Source organism: Cygnus olor, chromosome 20, assembly GCF_009769625.2.
Source record: "Cygnus olor isolate bCygOlo1 chromosome 20, bCygOlo1.pri.v2, whole genome shotgun sequence".
In the NCBI taxonomy this organism is placed as follows: domain Eukaryota; kingdom Metazoa; phylum Chordata; class Aves; order Anseriformes; family Anatidae; genus Cygnus; species Cygnus olor.
In genome coordinates this window covers 11622712-11643175 of record NC_049188.1, presented here as the reverse complement: position 1 = coordinate 11643175, position 20464 = coordinate 11622712, and the positions used below count along the sequence as shown (strand labels likewise).

At 47.8% G+C, this 20464-nt stretch overlaps 1 long non-coding RNA gene across 8 annotated transcripts in view; it reads left to right on the top strand.

The window, feature by feature from the left end:
- The window catches only part of LOC121057733, a 175622-nt gene that overhangs the window by 135222 nt on the left and 19936 nt on the right, over positions 1-20464 (top strand). For 3 of the 8 annotated variants that reach the window (XR_005813908.1, XR_005813907.1, XR_005813912.1), the window contains one exon: positions 5519-5845. The exons of 3 other annotated variants lie outside the window; for them this stretch is intronic. This is a non-coding gene — a long non-coding RNA (uncharacterized LOC121057733). Of the gene's footprint in view, positions 1-5518; positions 5846-6604; positions 7343-20464 lie in introns of those variants that run through there. 2 more of the 8 variants (XR_005813910.1, XR_005813909.1) reach the window with 1 other exon arrangement.

The window sequence follows — 20464 nt, the reverse complement described above, 5'->3', positions numbered from 1 at the left end:
CCTTTGCTGAGGCCGGCTTTGTAACAAAGCCGTGCTTTGGTTTGCTGAAGCCATGTGAGTGTTTAGGGCAGCGTTAGTGCACCGTCAGGTGGGCTCCTCCACTCAGCGCCTGCCTTCAGCTCTTCTGCCCCTCTGATTGCAGTGGCTCCAGGCTGTCACCCACAGAGCAATGTTGAAATGTGTTAATAGTTGAGGCCCAGTTGCGTTTGCAGACGTTTCCCAACACCTGCCATAATAAATCTCCTTCCCTCCCTCCCCTTGCCCCTGCGAGAGGTTGTTCTTTTTATTTGCAAAGTAGAAAAGTGATTTTTAAAAGGTGAAAGAGTATTTCAAACTTTGATAGTGTGATTAGCTTGGCTCAGAATATTGTTATAGCTTATCTTGCTCCTCCGTGATAACTCAGAAAAACAATAAATGTCTTCTTACAGCAGACTGACATTCAGTATTGAAATTGGTCTCCTAATCTTTATGTGATTGCTTTCTCTGTGATAGAAATATTGCCTCTTGTAGAGTATTTATTGTCTAGTTCTTTCCAAAGTATTGACTTTATGTAACAGTTTGATATACATCAAATCCTTTATAGATTTAATAAACTCTTCTGGTCAGTCTTCTGTTGTAAACACATTGAGATTTATGGTCATCTTAGTGTAAAGCCCTTTTTCGCTGAAATTCTCTACTTCCAGATATCAAAAGATAAGAATGGGAGCATATATCACCGTGGAAATCTTACCCCTTGTCTGCCAAGCATTAGTCAGAGGCTGTTGATGGTTAGGGAGCTGAAATACGAGCAATGGGCGATGGCAGGGCTGCCGAGCGTGGGGTAACAACACAGAGCCCCCCCTTGCCTCCGCCCCCGAGCCGTTCTCCCCCGCAGTGAATCACGGCAGGGCCAGGCGATCTGTCCACGCAGCAGCACAGCTCCCACAAAGAATCTATCACAGAGGAAAAATAAAAATGTACCGTTATTCAGTTAGGCAAAAAAAATAACACATTGGAGCTACACAGGAGCGCTTGGAGTTGAAGCGCCCGCTAAGCCAGAAGGTCGGAGTGCCGGCCCCCGCACTGCTGCGGTGTCCCTGCCCACGCCAGGGGTTTGGAACCAGGGGGGCTTTGAGGTCCCTGCCAACCCAAGCTGTTCGGTGGTTCTGTGCACCCCTTCCTTCGGCACTTTCTTTCAGGTACGGGTTGGTCCTCACGCAGCGGTGCCCCGGTAGCCCTGCACAGCGGTGGCTGTGGCCGTGCCGCCGACCCTCCGTTCCGCGCGTCCTGCGCCCCCGTGCCCCCTGCAGCGGCGCTGAACCTCCTCGGGCCGGGCGGACGGCCGGCGGTACTGAGCGTGCTGTGGAAGAGTCGGGTTCTTTTGGGGGTCGGAGGAGGGAGCAGCGATCAGGAGACCAGGCTCCCTATAACCGGCCTAACAGGACTGCGTTATGCACACTCATTTGTAAGAGGTAACTTCTCCCTGTACAGGAGTCAACTTTCTAGAAGCGGCCTTCAAGAAATCCAGCAGAGCTTTTACAATTCACTCATTAAATGCAAATACACTCTTGTTCATAATATGTTAACCTTCCTGTAGCAGCATGAAAGCATCTTTTCACTTCACTGCTAAGTTATTAAAGACTGTATGGTGAGAGATTTTTTGAGTGACATAAATCAATACAAATCATGGAACACAGCGGATTCTTGTTTTCTTTGTGTTGGGGAGGGATTCATGTTTTTAAAAAGAATGCTTCATTTTTTTGAAACAGAAGCAATCAGTTCAGGCTGTGTGAAGTGCATGTGAATGCTGTGCTCTCACTGTCTGCTCAAACCTGCTTCTGGGGACTTTTTCTAGAAAAAAAAAGTTCTGGATTAACGTTTTCCTCTTTTTCTGGGAGAGTGAGACAGGAGAGATGAATTTCCATTTCCCTTCTGATGATGTAAGTGGAGGAAAAATGAGTTTTGTGCACCTTTGAATGGACTTTGCATTTTTATTGTTGTTCTTTTTATTACTGCCCTTCAGATCTTAGACCAGGTGAGGATATTTGACATTAGTCAAAGGTAAAGTGTTATTTTCTGCACACCCATTAAAGCATGTGCCTGTAGTGCTTCTCTAACTGCTTCATAGCTTGTGGGCAAGTAATTAGTTGGGTGGTGAAACTACAAATAAACTAGTGTGCCTCCCTCACCTCACTTCCAGTGGGAACACTTAATGGGAAACTTAATGGGAATGATAAAGTGCAATATTTAGGAACAATGGAAGGAAAATGCGGGTCACATTTTGAGACAGGACGACAACTGACAGTCTGCTGGCATGTCCCTATTTCCCCACTCTGTTCCTTAGAAATAAAGCACGGTGTAAGTGAACGGAATTGAGAATGGGCTTATGTCTTGTGTGCTGAGGGAAGATCTTCCTGCCTACATATATTATTCATTATAGCTTATGTTCTATTTAAGATTACATTTTAAGTACGGTGTTTTTTACAGTCATCTCAGAGGTACTTGAGCAAAGGCTGGGCTGGGATCTGTGCAGGGTTTGCAGCAGGTTTCACAGTGCCCCTGCCCCTTCAACCTGGATCAGACCCCTGGCCTTGCTGTGGAAGGGCATCGCTCTTGCCTCCTGTCTGTGCGCAGGGGGTGCTGAGGTCCAGGGGGTACCAGGAAATGCAGCTCACTGCAGCGCTGCTCTGCCAGGAGGTCCCAGATCCACAGCCCCGGGGAGGTTATTCTGCTTGCCTCCTCTTCCCGTAGGACTGGTCTCTCCAAGCACAGGCATGTAAGCGATGAAGATGGCTACCCAGTGCCAACAGAGGAAAGATAATCGCTTGCAGATTGCTCTCTCTATTATTGCAGGCAATGTTGCACCAGGCTGGAATCCCCCTCGAAACACATTTCAGTAACAGCTTCCAGGCTAATTAGTGCTCGCAGCCACCACGTTTGCTCCTTTTGTGGCACCAGGTTTGTTCCTAGCAGAGCATCAAGCAGAGCTTCCACATATAGCTGAAATCTTGCGGCATTATTTCATCTGTTATTTCCCCCTCCTGATCTATCAAGAAATAACCACTTACTGAGACAGGGACATATTATGCTCATGGAAATGGCTTAGCTGGGACACAACTAGTCATTTTTCCTTGCTGATATTTTATTAATATCTGTTATTAACCTTGATTCTCCTTCCCCATCGTGCTTTATCATCTGAACTAATTAATTCTTCCTGCAAGATTTGCAGGGAAGGGCGGGCACGTCTGCGTTCGTACACCAGCCCCGCTGCAGGTGGTGCTGCCTGGCGCTGGCCCACGGGGGGTGACCCCGTCGTGGCAGCCCGGGCGCAGCTACCCGCAGGGCAGCTGGATTCTCCTGCCCCTCGTAGGCCTAAGGTGCTGCCCTAACAAATAATTTAGCTATTTTTCTCTTTTCTTCACGAGCGTGAAACGTCCGGGAAACCCCTGTTCGGTGCCTGGCCTCCTGTCACGCTTGCTCCAGGTTCCCCGTGGCAGGAAGGGCAGGATGTGGCTGTGGCTGTGCCAAGTCCCCGTGCTCGTGCCCAGGCTCCGGCTGCTGCAGGCGGGGCTGTGGCTGCTCATGCCCCAGCCCCTGGGCTCCACCATCTGCCCTGGGATTTTCCACAGCTGCCACTAACACTCCTCTCCCTTTTTTTATTTTTCTTTTCTTTCTCCCCTCTCTCGTTTTCTTTCTTTTTTTTTTTTTTCTTCCCCACTCCTTCATGCTACAGGGCTGACATTTGCTAATAGCAGCAAGGCTGTGATAGAAGCAGTGAAAGTCTGGAACAAAATTCTGTGATTGGTACAGCCTGGCAGGGGAAAATGTAATCCTATTAGCAAGATGAAAACGCCATATGCCAGGGAGAGATGGAAGAAGATAAGAAGGGATGATTGTGCTTGTAGAGGGGGAGAAAAAAAATATAGGAAAAACAAGTTCATTCAAAACTGAATGAAAATTGGCTGTATTTGTAAACAATGTCCAGAAAATTGCTCATCTGACTCATCTCTCCCAGATATCTCATTGCATTTGGTGACCTCTGCTTTACCACTGTGTTTTTGTTGCTGTTTATCTACATAGAGGATTGGTGCTGATTTGAAATGCCATTTCATAAAATGATGCATTCACTTCTGAGTTGGGGCAGGGCTGTGAATGAGTCGTGTGGTCCCGTGGTCCTGCTGCCCAAGACCTGCTTGTTGGTTCCAGCACTGCTGGTAAACTCCAAATCTTGTCATTAACGAGATGTTTCTGAGGGGCAGACGTCATATACACAATTCCTTAGATCCCATTACAAGATGAACATTGCGCATTTAGAAGACTGCACACGTTTTCCCTGTAGTAATGTGGAATTATGTAACCTTCAGCCATCACAGAGAACGTTAAATGCAGTGTTTTTGATCAGGTAGCATGCAGAAGTAGTAGAGTGCCTTGCAAAATTAAGGATTTCTATTGCCTTAGGGAATATTAGTATTGTGCACTAAGAAATATGATTCAGACAACCCTGTTGGGTGGGAAGGTTGTGTTCCCTCTTACAGAGAGAAAAACAGTAAGACTAAACAGTTTATTAACAAAATGAAGACCCGTAGTTGTCAGAATTACACAGATTTTAAGATGCTTGATTTTTCAAAAAGGAATACGTTTCTATACTCAGCATAAAATGCTCTAATCATTTGTATGGATCATTCTGAAAACCAAGCAAGGATATCATTTTGCTAAAATTCCTGGAAAGCGAGCATCGAGTTCATCATTTTGCCAGTTTCCTGACTGCAGTCAGAGGTAACGAGGCACCCTGCGAACTGTGTGCTCGGGGCGGATTCAGTGGTGAATACCTGTCACAAGTTGCTCACTGAGAAGTGGTAATTGCAGCTTAGTGGGAGCTAAGCTGAGGGTGGAGCTGGACAGAAGCCGCAGCATATAACTTTAATTTCAAATGGGTGCTGTACTAAGCCGGACTGCAGCATGTGGGACAACAGAACATACAGCAATTAGGACACAGTTCTGAAACAAAAACCTTAATTGTATGAGCTGAAAGGGTTAATTCTAGTAGAGACATTTGTCCTCTGTGTGACCAGCAGCTAGAAATGGAAAGCAGCAGTTTTATTCTCAGCCGTTACTGCTGTCCATATCCTACAGCACGCAGTAAAAGAAATATATATATATTTATTTATTATGACTAAAAAATCAGGTGCAGTAAAATAAACAAACAAAAAAACCCTCATTCAACAACCCAGAGTTTATGATGATGTCAGTCATTAGTCCTGTCCTGGGATTTTAGGGATATAGGTCTGCTATATTGTTTTCACACACTGAGAATGAAGTATCATTAACTGCTTTTAACAAGTGTTCACAAATTGCAAGACTTGTTTGTTGTATGTTGAGCCAGAGAATTTAAAAGGTGCTTAGATTCAATGGTGTGTGTCATTAAACTCAGTTTTATTATATCCACTTGGATACTTTTTACTGTGTGTTTTATGTGTGTTCATAATACAGGAGAACTCTAAGTAATAATGTCGACCAAAAAAAGTGGTTTTTTGCATAGTTCTTGCAGCTGCTCTGCGTGCTGCATTCCCCTGGGCTGGGGCTGGCAGGATTCCTCCCAGGTGCGGACGAGGTGGAGGTGTCCAGGCTCCATCGCAGGGACTGGGTGCTGTTGGGGATGACAGTAGGCTAGAAGCCCTCCTCGAGAAGAGCACCCGGTCCGGCTACAAAAGGTCTCTGCCTCCTGGGTACCAACAGAAAGCATCCAATTTTGCAGCGTACGCTGAGCATGCTGCCCGAAACTCACCTTCCCTCCCAGCAGGCGCTCCCCCCTCTGACGCAGAGTATCTCACAGCAATGTGAACAGGCAATTCAAAACCACAGTAAAGTGGGTTATGTGTTCACATAAAGGAAGATGGACCTGGAGAACAAGAGGATCACAGCTGGTGTGCAGCTCAGCCTGTGAATAACAGAGAACGGCACAGCCCTTGAGTGTGCAGCGTTGGTGCTAAGGCTGTTCCCGTGAAGGAAGCTCTGCTGGCGTGTTGCAGCACCGGCTGTGCCCCGACATTTCTGCCACCCAAGGGCTGCAGAGAGCCCTGCAGTTGCTGCAGATTGCAGTCAGCGCAGGCGGCTGTAACTTCTGCTCTCTGCTCCTTCAGAACCTGTGCAACACTGAAAGCCGCTTTGATGCGAGGTACAAATGCAACTAGCGTTCGCAAAGGAGAAGGCCACCCTTGAAACTCTGGGCCCTGATGTCTTGGCCGGTGTCTTTTTCTTTCCCTCTGTTAATTTCTTTTAGCTTAGAAATCAGTTAACTTCTTTTTAGCTATTTCTTCAAAAGTGACTTTGCTCGCTGGGCGGGTTTTCCTGAGTTCTCTGCCTCTGTGTAAAATAGGGATGTGTTCCTTGTGAGTAAGCTGCCGGGTAGCCGCAGGGCCCCGTAGCTGATGCCGTGGCCGCTGGGCTGCCTGCGAGCGGACTCGCCGAGCCGTCACGTCCCCAGGCTCCGCACCACGCACCCCAGCTGCATCGGCCTTGGGCTCCCCCCGCAAGCAGAGGCACTCCCAGGTCCCCCCCGCAGCCCGGTGGGGAAATGCGGCCACAGGGGGTCCTGAGCGCCTGGGGGAGGGCACCCCCACGCCCACCCCCGGCTGCTTTGCCGGTGGTCCCAGTGCACCACAGAGAAACCCTGGCACGGCGAGGCGCTGGAAAGGGAACGCCACGCTTGGTTCCTCCTTTTTTCCTTTCTTCTTTCTGGCGAGAAGGAATGAAGTGCAGTGTGGGGCGAGCGGTTCCCGACGCACATCGAACTGGTCAGCACACATATCACTTGTGTTTGGTACAGGTGGCGTGTTCTGAGGGTTTTAGCTCTCAGGTGTGATGTTGTAGTGCTGTAAAGGAATGCACGCCTACTATGGAAAGCAAATAGATAAGAAGCGTACTTTCAGCCACACAGAAGCACGGGAGGGAAGGAAGGCCTGCACATCTGTGGTGCAGTGCTCGTTTGCAGTACTAATTACACTGATGAAGGGTGAGGAGTGACGAGCCAGAAGCAGAGAAGAGTACAAATCAGCATGGCATCCTCAAAGGGTAAGAGTCCAGTCTATGTTAGCCAAGTACGAAAAATTTCAAACTCCATTTAAGCTAATTAAGCAGTCAGCAGATCGCCAGTGTGTAACTGATCCGAGTAGGAAGAACGCTGTGCAAAATGCAAAGCACCTGGTGCAGATACCCCCAGCTGAAAGCAGTGGAGAATTCGGTGCTTCAGATCCCGTCCCTCTGCTCTCCGATGAGCTGCCAGCAACTGGGGAAGGCTCTGTCCAGTTTTAGAAAGCAGAAATCTTGGAAGTTGCACTGACTTTATGTTGATTTTACTTCTGAGGTAAGTTGATACGTTTGTGATATTACATCATCTTTAATGACTTTAAAATAGTGCTGGGTGTTTGTGAACTTTTGAGTTAGCAAGGAGACTGGTGCAGGGAGAGGGTGATGCTTTGCAGCTTCTTACAGGTTTCTGCCTGCCTCTGCTGGTAGGTGGGTGCCTTCTGCGAGCACAGCGATGCTTTCTGTTGGACTCTCCTGTCAGTCTGGATCCTCAGATATTATTTTGCTTCTGCTTAGATTAAAGATCCTAGTAAATGGCCTGCAGGTGGGAGCACTGTGTTCTAAGTGTGTTGCTGATTTCTTCCTGGCCTTCAGCATTTGAAGAAAACTCATCAAATTAGCGTAAAGAGATTTTTCCCCCCCCTTCCCTTTTTTTCTGAGTAATGTCTCCAGTTTTTTGTTACTTCTAGAGTTGTGTTCTCAAACCTAAAGCAGTGTAAATCCAGTTCTTGCTGGTTATTTTTGGTTTTGGAGTTACAAGTCAGTATAATCTTGTGCCAGGAAGCTGATGACTGTGTTCCCTTCTCCTGAGGGCTTAAATCCTAGGTCTGCTCAGAGTCACTGTTGAAACGAGCGTTTTGGGAACAAAAGCACAGCAGTGCTGTTTTCTTTCTGACTTCTTCGCACCTGTGCAGTTTCCAAGAGAATAAATATTAACAAGGTTAGTGCTCCGTATTTTCTTACCATAAGTTTGTGGCCTATTCATAAATTTATTGATAGGGCACGTGGGGGTTGAATGTCTTGGGGACTCTGAATTCCCAAGGTTCAATCTCTAGCCAGTTCCTTAGTGCTGGCCATATACAGTCCACAAAACCAGGCTTTTCTCCCAGCTCTGAGCCCAGTACTGCTGCAGGGGTTGGCTGGCGGGGCCAGGTTCTGGCAGCCTGAGCGATTCATGCAGGGCTTGCGGTCGGTCCACGCGGAGCTCGGTGTTTGGTGGCTGGTGCTGGGGCACGCAGCTGCGCTGTGACTTCCTCTTGTGCTTGGCTGACTCCAGAGCTGGAGCAAGGACTGAAGTGGTCGAGAGCTGTCTCGGCCCTGGGTCCTGTGAGTGTCACCAAGCTTGGGAGGGGGCTACTGAGCAGGGTGAGTGCCTGGGCGTGGGGTTCAGCCCATGCACAAAGATGAAATCCTTGCAGTAGTCACCTCCAGTGCTTCTGGTGATGGTGTCCAAAGCATCGATGTTTCTAGGGTGTAGCTAACCTGCGTTCCTAGTCCTAGCGATGTTATCGGGAGCTTTTTCACCCTAAAAGCCTGGGTGTTCCAGCCTTTGCTGTTCTTGGGTTGTATCCCTACTTTTATACCAGGTGTTTCTGCCACTTGTGTGATTCAAATCAAACTAAAATAGATCTGGATTTCTACTAGCACAGTCATCTGCGCCAGAGGTACCCAGGGCAACTTACAGCACTGTATATAATATACTCGATATGCGGTAGTTAAACCTTCACTTACACCAAGAAATGCGATAAGCTGTTCTAGGGGATGACTGGGGTGATGTGTCTGAGCATGGCTGGCCGGTCCCAGCTCTGCCCCCCGGCTGGGGACAGTGGCTGTCCCTCTTCCCAGTGCCTGGGGGCATCTGCGTGCAGCCAGCGAGCCAGTACAGCTGGAAAGGGGGGGGAGTAGGAGAGTATTGCTCTTTGTGCCAGGAAAGAGCTGAAAATCCAAATGTTGTTTCAGGAGATGGTTGCTGATAGCAGCCTGCAGTGTTTTACAGACATCTGAGTGCTCTTCCCTTTGAACTAAGCTGCAATTCATCTTTGTAGATGTCTCTAATACATTAATACAAATGGTGTAGTAGCAGGAAATGCATTATAATACTGCATGATGTTGCTCTTAGTAATTCTCCTTCAGCAAGTGAACACTTCCTTGCTCGTTTGTATTCGTTGTTTTGATGCTTAACTTGAGAAATGTGTATTATACAACAGGCTGAAATCCATGACAAATAAAAGAACCCAAGGGGATAATAAGCATCTCTATGCTGCTGTGATGTCTCCCGCTGCTAACATCAAAGAAGCCAGAGACATCCCTGCTGCCCCAGCGGGGACAGGGCACGGGGCTTTGTTCACCGAGCAGCTCCGTGCGGGGAGCGGCCCTGGCACTGCGCGGGGTTCCGCGCTGAGGCCGAGGAGCACGTTAGGTACTACGCTTCGCCCTTCACACGTGGCACCCATCTGGGGACTTGTGTGGCACTTGTGCTTCGGAGGGCAGCTCAAGTTGTAAACTTCTTCAGGGAAGAATCGGACCTGTCGAACAGTGATGGAAATTCTCTGCTGTTTGTTTGCAAACAGAAGGGTTTTTTTTTGTGAAAATAGTGAGCGTTCCTCCATCGTTATGTGTAGATGTGGATACCACCTGGACATGGGATCCAACATCTTGATGGAAGTGGAAATCAAGTTGTTTTCGAGTAGCAAGTGCAGGCTTTGACCCTTTGCGTTCTCAGCATGTCGTATCTCACTGCAGCTGTTTAACAAGCCGTGGCACCAGTGAAACCTGGTTTCCTACGAAATCATCTTAGTGCTGTGCTGATGTGTCTTTAGTCTTTAAAAAGTGTCAAGCCTGTTCCTCAGGCTTCCCCTTAATAAAGGATTTCTGAACTATCCAGCCACTTAGGGCCATAAAACTTGCAGGAACTTCACCTCTTTGCCATCCCAGCCCTGGATTTCAGCCAGGGGAAGCAAAGTAGCACGGATACACGCAGGAGATGCACATGTACGTGGAGAGATCTCATGGGCTTTGTTTATGTACCAAATGAGACTAAAAATAAACACTGAACTGGGTCAGGCCACAGCAGAAAGCAGTCTTTGGCAGGTTCCTCTGTATCATGTTTGTTTGGGTGTTTGTGCTAGCTGCTGTCTCAGCCTTTGCACCCCTGGGGTAAACCTCTTCCCCTCTGAGGGCGCTGCATGAAAGCTGCCTGCCAGCTGGGTCCCTGGAGCCTTCCTGTATGCCTGCTGATTCTTTTTACTGCCCACCTTTACCACCGCTTCCTACACCTGCCTTTAGATAGCAGAGACTAGGAGCTTCAGGGGGTGGTCATGTTGGGAGCAAAGGTATCCTGTGCCCTTTCCTGGGGGGAGCAGCGGTGCCGGGGCTCCCACCAGGTCCCCTCGGCTGCCCCTCCCCAGCCCTGCCCTGGCGCCTGGTGGAGCTCTCGGGCTCCTCCCGAGCCCCGAAGGTGGAGGACGGGCTGGGAGTTGGGCGTTGCTACTGAGCTCAAGCAGGAGCGTGCATTGGTGAGGAAGGGGGAGGTGGTACCGGAGGGCCATGGAGTGGAGGAATATTGTGGCACTTGCTAAAAATATTCTAAAGATCATAACCACTCTCCTGATGTCCTTCAGTCTCCTGTCGTTTGAGTTCGTCTTTCTGATGCATCTCTTGACATACGCAATGAAGAGTTTCTTCTGAGAGAGGTATAAGTAGTCCAAACTGGGAAAAGTTCTCTGATCACCGTATGTATATACTGTAATGTATATTATTACATACACAGTTGTCTAGAATAACCTTACCCATATTATGCCTTGTGATTGAAACTCGGGAATCCTCTAGTTCTGAGTTATCACCCTCATGGATTCTTACCGTGGAGGCATACCTGTAAAAAACATTAATATTCAAATAACTTCGCTAAATAAGCAACTATGCCAGAGTAGTTGTTTATTACTATTTGTGATGACAGATTTATCTTACTGATTTTTCCAACACATTTCTCTAGAGGAAATTAGATAAGTACTTAGTTTAAGCTGTGCCAGGGAGAAAATGTTTCTATAAATGCTTAACAACTCATCTGGAGAGATGATAAACGCTGGTATGTCCTTCACAATGTCATGTTGGTCATTGAATCTGGTTTGAAATGCAGTTGTTTATTTTCTCCAGAAGGAAGGTGAGCTGGTGGTTTAAAGCAGGGAAGAAAGTACAGGCAAAAATATCAGTCTTGAATTTGGAAACCTTGAATCTAAGGGGGGATTTTTTTTTTTTTTGTCCTTTTGGTAGAATGACTGGGGAACAAATTACCAGACTGGTTTTCAGACTTTAGAAATCTCTGTATTTGCATACGTGGGACTAGAGGACAAAGTGATCGTGCAGCCAAGGGATACGTACTGCCAGTGTACAATGAGACCATGTGTGCCCCGTGAGAGGCCAGCTGACCCCCAGCTGCATGCGTATAATGGTCAGGGCAGACTCTGTGTGGGAAGCTACAGCATCCTCCCGTTCTGAAGTCAGCACGTCACCTGTGCAGAAAAGGTGAGAAACATCCAGGCAGAAAAAGAGTGTTGACCGCAACGTTCAGTTCTGCACTCCCTGGCTCTGCCTTGGCTGCGTGTTGGGAGATGTTGGTGTTGTGTTCCTGGGCTTTTGATCTAGGCAACTGAGTTGGTGAATAAAATTAGACAGTGAATACCCTTCTGTATCTCCTAGGTTTTTAACAGGTCTGTTGGAATGAAATTAATTGCAGAATGTAAAATACAGTATGCACACTTCTTGGATTTCACCAGAATCTTCTTCCAAAATATTGTGGTGGCTTTTATCTGGCGACTTGGTTTTATTTGGGCCCTCCGTAGAGATGCAATTTCATCTTTCATACACACGGTTCCATTTTTTTTCTCCTTGTTCTTTAAAGGCAACTCCTGAAAATGTCACTGCAAGTTGCACATCTGCATGGACTTGCCTGCAGCTCTCCCTGGAGCCTCATCCATCACTTCCTATCATGATGGGATGGCTTTCCCTTGGTTCCTATCCATGCTGGACAGGATTACCATAGGCAGATGTCAGTATATTGAACTCAGAGCGCCATCTTGGCTTTCCCATGCAGTAGGAGATTGCCATCGTAGCCCAGGTGTGCCCAACCTGGTCGCTGCTGCCCCTCCCCTGGAGCAGCCGGGGTGATCCTCCCGCAGCTCGGTCTGCATCAGCTCCCGGGCTGCTGCCAAGGGCTTCGGGGACAGGAAGCCAGACGGAGCACAAGCAGCGGCATTTCCCTTGGTAGTGCAGCCCCTTTCTAGGAGGAACTAAACAACAAATGTCTGGGGGAAGACTTAAATTATGTGGAAGCCTTGCGTGAGAAACAAGATGAGGCACTTCATTAAAATACATTAGAATAGGCAAACAATCTGTTTAAATTTCACATTTTGCCAGCTATAAAACCTACTCTAGTTTACAGCAGGCCTGAGAAACTGAAACAGCTGGCAAAATAATGAAAAACATTCCTATTGCCTTCCGCTTAAATTGCGGGAGGGTTGTAGAGAAATTACATCCTGATTTACCTGAAACAATGCAAGAAAAACTGTAATGGGTGAGTTGTGTAGGAAGTAAAGCTTCCCCCCCCAGCACCGGGAGCTATTCATTTCTGATTCTGGTTCTTGTTTAAGCTGACCCTTCAGGTTCCTTGCTGGTGTTACTTGAGGCACCAAAGTGACCCAGAATCACCCAGACCGCTCGTTTGCACATCACTGATCGCTCAGAAGCGGGCTTGGATACCACCAGGTACTGGGTGGCTCAGTGTGGGCTGCCTGTGCTCCCGGAGTGAGCTGCAGGGCCCTTCTGGTGACATTTGGACTTGAAAAAATGATCCTTTCTGTTCACGGCTTAAGGTCCCTGGTTGCGGCAGTGAGCCACCCCGCCTGACCCCGTGCAGCCGGCAGCGCCGTGTCTGGGCACACTCGGTCTGTCCACCTGCTCCGGCGGGAAGGTGCAGAGGAGCGAGGCCATTTCTCGTGCAGATGACTTTGATTACTTATTTGAGTATCTTTCCTATCAATTTGTAAAGACAAGAATGTGAATGTTGCTTTGCTGCTGCAGACTCTGAAGTAATGTGGATTTTTTTGGCAGTTTACTTGAAGTTTGAGGTTGCATACCAAGTTATATACCTACCAACCCTTCCTTGGGTTACTAACTCCATTACCACCTCTATCTAGTTTCAGAATAAACTCTAAAATTATGGCTAAACAAATAAATTACATCTACCCACAGAAGTCATCTGAGCTAATCCCTCCTTGTGCTTGGAAAAGTGTTTTCTCTGTAGCTCTTCTGACATCTCAGGTTATTTTTAGCCATAATTAAATCCTAACATACAATGTCATAGAGTCCACTCTATTAACTGATGTGCCAGCGCTTTTTTATTAAATAGACTATAAAAAGTTTTTAATTTTTATTATTTGGAGTCTTCAAGGAGAAAGCACCCCTAACACTGATGCCCGATGACAGTTAGTCAATGAATTAAGAAAAAAACCCAGTGGTGGTTTTGTCTGTCTCCAAGCTCTTGCTAGCACTAAATTACAGAATTAATAGGCTTTTAGAAGAGACTGACACACAGTTACTGTGGAAAAGACAATTAAATGTGGAAAGCCACTTTTCTCACCGCATTTAATTTTAACTGGAGGCTTTGAGACTCAATAAATCTTTTTTCTTATTTCATCCTCACTTCTTCCACAGGTATTCAGGTCTTTAAGGAAAGCACTCAGAAAGTACCTGTTATAGGTGACTTAAATTTTCCTTCCCCTGTATCTGTTTGGTTTTCTCAAACATTTTCCCCCCGCACTCAACAAAGAGCAAGATGCTTTCCGACTGCCAGCATTTTGTGATTTTCAGGATCGCTGGTGCTGAAACAGGGGCTCAGGCATTGCGTGAAAGGGGTGGACCAAGAGTCCAATCCCTCCTGGGTTTTCTTGCAGCCCAAAACAGGGCCAAGAGCAAATGGGGCCATTTCCCCGTAGGAGCTCGTGGGGCAGCAGGACCAGGGACTCCGGGGTGTCTCCTCCATCAAGGGACATGGTGAGGGAGAAGTATGATTACTTGAAGATAGCACGTGAACTGCAAAAGCGAACCTTTGTAGCCGTTTCTTGCAGCTCTCCAGCCTGGTTTTCCTCACCCTCTCTGCCTCCCACCTGTCTTCCTCACTGCACCGTGCCTCCAGCCCTGGGCACCTGCAGTGGGCAGGGAAGAGGCGGTGTGGTGTCAGTCCCAGCATTTCTTCCTTCTCTTTCCTTACTTAAAATCCTGCTTATCCCAGTTCCTCACAGAGGGCTCTGGTCTGCTCACCTGCACAGCTGTCAGTCACTATCCTTTGTCTAAATGACAGCAAGGGGTACATGACGTAGAATATTTTTTTAATTAAAAAACATGAATTCAATTTTTTTTGATTCCTGATCCTTATTTGAAATGACAGCAAACTATTTCATGTTTAGCTCAAAACCAAGCACACCTGAGCTGGAGACCGTGCTTATATTTGGATTATTGGGTTAACTTTCTCCAGATGTTGCTGGCTGTTGCCCAACTGGTGTGGTGTATGCTGCCCAGCCCCGCTGCCCCCCCTGCTCAGCCACGTTATCATCAGGTGCGTTATGATGTCCTCAGTGAGGGTGAAAGGAGCTCTCAGCAGCTTAAAGCAAGATAGGTTAATTAAAAAAACCTTGATCAAAGCATCATAAACCACATAAAAGGTTCCATTTTTTAATTATTTTCAAATAGTCTTTCAGGCAATAAGGCCAAAGGAAAAAAAAGTCCCTACTCGCAGGCCCCGTGAGCTGTGGCAGCCGTTGTGTCGCCCTTCAGATGCCCTGCGGGTGCGCGCCCAGTGCTGTGGCTTTGCCCTGGCTGCCCCACGGCAGGGCGGCTGTTCCCCGCGGCGCGTCCCCGTGCCGCTCCGTCCCCCAGCTTGCTCTGCAGCTCCTGCCTACAACCTTACAACAAAAGCAGGCCCCCCTTGATTTCCGGGACCACGTCAACCAGCAGCACCCACAGCTCTATACAAAATGCCAGGGCAGGCAGCTCTGGAGCTGTCTACTGAGTGATCTTATTTCTGCCCTGTCATATCTATTGTGTCTGTCTGGAGAACGCGACAGTAAGGAACGATTGAAAGAATGTCAGCCTGCAGAGGAGTGGGCTGAGGCCAAGGAGTCTGAAAGTATAGAAATTGCTCTTACAGGGAGGAAGAGAACAGTGTGCTCCACGCTGATGTATTGTCTGGAACAAGAAATAAAGATCTCTGACTGGTGAGAAGGATTCAGGTTAGGCATTAGCAAAAGCTGCCTTGCAGGGAAGCTGGTGAATGGCTGGCAGAGGTGACCTGCAGAGGAGAAGAAACTTGAGGGCCTTTGAGGACCGTCTAGACAAACATCTGCCAGCAGCAATGGGAACAGTTGGCCCTTCTTGGGATGGGGAAGGGGCTACGTGGCTTCCCAAAGTCCCTTCTTGCTCTTTCCGCAACGATGAGGTTACGACTCGTGCACTCCGTCCAGGGCTGTGAATGCTGCTGCGGTGTAGGCTGACTTCTGTTTGCCTGCTGTAAGCTGGCTAGCCAAGTGGCTGGGCTCACTGAGACCAGTCAAGCGGTCGGAATCAGCCCAGGGAGCTGCACGAAAAACACCCAAGCAGAAGAGCAGGAGCTGCGCTGCTCGGGGCGCGTTCCAGCTGAGCTGGTCTTCGCGGGCCGTCTTTGTTTCAAGCTGTGAATCTCACCTTTTAGGAATAAGGTTTCAGCACCTGCTGGATCTTTTACTTCTTGCAGACGTCTTCTGTTGTTGGATTAAAATCAAGCTGGTCAACCCTTGGTCTTTTCCAACCTTAAGGGCCCTCCCTGTTAATTAATTGACTTGATGAGAAATCATGTTTGTTGCTAAGCATGCGTGCTGCAAAAGCCAAATTGCAGAGCAGCTTGTGGGTCTATCTGTGATGCTGGGCCAACTGTGCAGCCAATACAACCAGTGCTGGGCTCCCTCTCCCCCATGCTACAGCACACGCATGCTCACACCCTTTTCCTTGTTTTCCTTACCCCTAAAATCGTGCTTGTTTGGCTGCACCAGCACTCAGAACAGCTATCTCCACTCCAGCTGTGAATCTGTGCAGCCCACTCACGTACCGGTTTTAATATAATCTTTTATTACAGAGACATCAAACATAGTATCCTCTGGAAAAAGGAGGGGAGAAGGGGTGGGAAGAAAATGTTACAAATGTGCTGGCACACAAGTTGTGGTTAGCCGCTTCCTGGAAAAATAATCCACCCAAACATGTGCTTAGCACTTAAATACAGTAGCGCACAGCAGGAACAGCTAAGGCTCTGTGCACAACATAATCTTATCATGGACTGTTTGGATTAGAAGCACAGCTTCGTGCATTTCCCCTTCTACAGAAGAGATTTTTTATAGAAGTCGTCTCACTGCTTCAAAGCACATACATGCGCATAGGAAAACAGTTGGCTTCCTAACCCTGGGAAAAAAAACGGTAAATGAAGAATTCCTATGAGATACATATGAGAACCCAGGAAGTATTAAAACATATGTTGGAACATATTGATCCCTGAAAGCCTCCTGCAGCAGATATGAATCTTCTTTGTTTCCAGCCACTCCGGTACTTTAATGAGGACGCTGTGTGCCTCACCTGTGTAAATCACTTTCGCAGATTTTTGCAGAGCCCTGCTGCGGAGCTGTGGCGCAGCCTGCCCAAGGAGCACGGTGTCACACTTCAGAGCCGAGGAGCGGGGCTGCAGCCAGCGGTCTGGCAGCACGGCGCTGCTGCCCTCGGAGGGGCCCGGGGCCTGTGAGGACACCGAGCTGCATCTCACGTCCCTCTTCCCGTCGCTTGTCCCTCGTGTGATTTTGAGTGCTGCTTTCTCATGTGAGTAGCAAAGCACTAACCGTGTAAAATGAGCTGTGGTGGCAAATCCCAAGTGTGTTTCTGGGAGTGGCGCATTCTGCGCCATGTTTCCCAGCGGTACAGGGGGAATTTGCCTCAGAAAATGCTAGAATTTAAAACCAGAGCAACTGTCTTTGACTGTGTTTGCGTCCCTGTTATTTTCAATTCATCTGCCATCTAGCTAAGCGTTTTTCTACATGAGTCATTGAGGATATGATTAAGTTTTAAGTGGTAGCAGAAGAAGTATATTTAGAAATAGCAGAACCAGCCATTCTAGGGAGAAAGATGCCTCAAAGACATTTGTGCACGGTGAGGAGCTGGGGCAGCTGGGCCTTCAGTCTGGCCTGCTGGCGGCTCCTGCCAGCCCTTCACAGTCCAGAGGTGGGCCACGAAGCATCGCGTGGCCGCGTGTGGGTGGCTCCTGCCGGCACAGAGCCGCAGCCTCCCAAGGGCCCTGGCACGGCTGATCGGCCCCGCTCTGTGCCCGCCGGCCCCCTCGTCCCACCTCATCGGCAGCAGGAGCGGAACGCCTCCGCTTGGCCCTTTTGTTCCTGTTTTGAATATATAAATTTAATGTTCTTCTTCCTACCCCTGAAGGTTATTTGCAATAAACAGAGCATAGGCACAGGAAGATGAAAATATGAATCACAGCTATGAAAATATTTGGCTGCTTTAAATAAGACTCATAGCAGGTACAGCGGCAGCCATCTACCATTGACACACTTCAGATGTATTAAAAGACTTTTTTTTTTTTTTTTCCACTGAGTTATCATTAATTGTTCTTAAAATAAAGTGCTACCATGTAACATTAATTCAGGAGAACAAACTGTAACTTCCATCCTATTCTCCAAGGCCGGTTTTCACAATGAATTAATGGGAGTTAATTTAGCACCGCACAACAAACAGTACTGCTGAAAGAATACAAACTAGTTGCTTCCTAACTTCTTCCTCCTCTCATTAGTGCCCTCTTTTGTGTTTTAAGTCTGCATGATACAAAAGGTCTTAGTCTGGCAAATAGTAAATTTGCTGAAAAGACGTGCGTCAGGAAGAAATATTGTGTGATTTCCTCCTCTCATGAGTGCCGAGTTTAGTATGGGTACATAGCTCTCCCCATGGAAAAAGGATGGCGAGGAACAGCCTGTGATTCCTCACGCTTGGTTAGCATTAGCATTTGCAAACAGTTCCTGTCGCTCTGGCTGCATGTCGTGCCCTTCGTCCAGGGCTGATGCGGGTGGCACGCAGCGAGCCCCACGCAGCCTGTGGTGGTGGCCTGGCTGCGCTCTCAGGGTCCCCGCGAGCCGGGATGTGTCCCCCCTCCAGCTGTGAGCTCCGACCCGAGGGCTTGCTCCACGAAGTCGTGCTTCTGGGCTATGCCTTGGCTGCTCTGCCTCGGGGCTGTTTCAGGCAGCAAATTTCCACGTGAGCGCTGCTCTGGTGGGGGTGACAGGCAGATGTAAGCAAGACAGCCTGTGGGGAAAGGTAATATTTTTTCATGAGACTTCGCACAGTTTAGATTTAGACATTAGCTTCTACAAGTTTGGGGAATACTTGTTCCAAAGTGGTTATTTTCTGTGTGTAACAAATTAGAAATAATGGAGCTAGCTGCAGATGCTATGGCCTGTGCATGTAACAAAGTGGTCTTTTTCTTCAGAGCTTTACCCGTACGTGAATACCCAAGTTTGTGAAGAACGTTTTGCTATTTCTGCAACCATTTCCACACTCCAATACAGCAGGCTACTGAGGTATTTTGGATACAAAGCAGTTTTCTGAATTGTGTGGATCCCTACATAAACAGAAGAAACAATACTGCTATAAAACGTCTCTATTTTGTTCAGAAATGAGCATTTCATTTTGGCTGGGGGGTTCCTGTGCAGCTCTGTGGGCTGGGAGCCCCGTGGTTGTGCTTCAGGGCCGGGTGTCGCTGTGGCAGCACGGGGCTCAGTGCTTCTCCATCATCTGCATTTGCTTGCCTGGCCCAGAGGCCCTCAAATGTCCTTGTACTCGATGGCCCGGAGCCCCTTGCAGGCTCGGTGGCTACGTACAGCTCCTCAGCCCGGCTGGGGACCAGCCCACGGCAGGGGTGGCACCGGCCGTGCCACCCGTCGCACAGAGCCTGCCGCCGCCGTCACCGCCCGCTGCCTGGTGCGCAGCCAGGGCTTCGGCTGTGCTAGCACAGTGCTTTCAGGGAAAATGGCTTTTAAATCGTAAGGGGGAACGCAGCTTTCAGGGCTGCTGCTGTGCATCACGCGGTCATTGAATTTGCATAATTTTCACAGTAATGTTATCAATGCTCTTTACAAACGCGACTTCTCTCTTGGAAAGTCACCACAGTGTCTAAAAATGCAAGAGATTATGGCCCTCACTGAGATGGAAAACTAAAATAGCCAGTTTGGAAAACATCCTGAGTCGTGGAGGAGCTTTACGTAATCCACTGAAATTCAGTTTGAGAAAGAGAAATGGTTTTACCTCAAAAATATATAGTGCTAACATCCAGATTGTGTAGGAGAACAATCAGATCCTCTGAAGCTGGAGGTCAGCTGTGCTAAGGAAGGGCTCGCTTAGTGCTGTGGCTTCTTTGGGTGCTCGTGGGAGATGTGCGCTCGCTGAGTGCCGGTGTGCCACTGCTGTGCGACTGCAGGTGTCTGAGATCGTAGTTTCTGCAAAGCCTGGCTGCAATCTCCTGGGCTAGGCCAGAAGCTGGAGGGATTTGTATACGAGGGCAGCTTGAGAGCATTTTTCTTTATTCTGCACAAGGCAGGACACTTGTCATTTTTGTGTTGTTTCATTTTTTTTATTATTATTTTTTTCTATGGGAGAAAAGACCCTCTGCCAGGAGTATCAGGTGGGGAGATGCTCCCGTCCCTCTGAAGGGTCGCAGGTAGAGAAAGCTTTGTGTTTATTCGTATTGTGAAGAAAGCAAATCACTCCTGAAAATTACACCTAGTTAGTTCTAAAGATCTATACCAGCATTTAGTGGAGACTGGGGGTGGGGAAGAGCAGGGACAAGAAATGACACACAGAAAATTTCATTCAAGCAATTAAAGAATCACTGCACTTCTATGATTAACTTCGTGTTCACAGATTGAATGCAAAAGCTGTTATAGGGCATTGCTATTCCATACCTGACATGAACAATGGGAATATTTGTTCTGCCCGGGAGGATTACACCTTCCATTAATCTAAGTTTTATTGAAAGTTTAAATAACAGACAGACAAAATTTGATCAATTAGCAGTGTAATTCCAAGGAGATGTCACAGTGAAATTAAATCTCAGGCATTTTTAATGCAAAGAAGCCTGGCAGCTCCCTCCAGTTTTCTTTCTCAGTAATAATGTTTATATTTTAATTGAAAGTTTATTCTGCTTTGTGCATCTTCTACTAAATTTTAATTTAACACTGTACTGAGAGCAGCTTTGTATTACAGTGTTCAGAGAGCTTCTCAGATAAGTCAAAAGATGGCTCATAAGTGAAGGAAACATGGATTTGGTAGGATT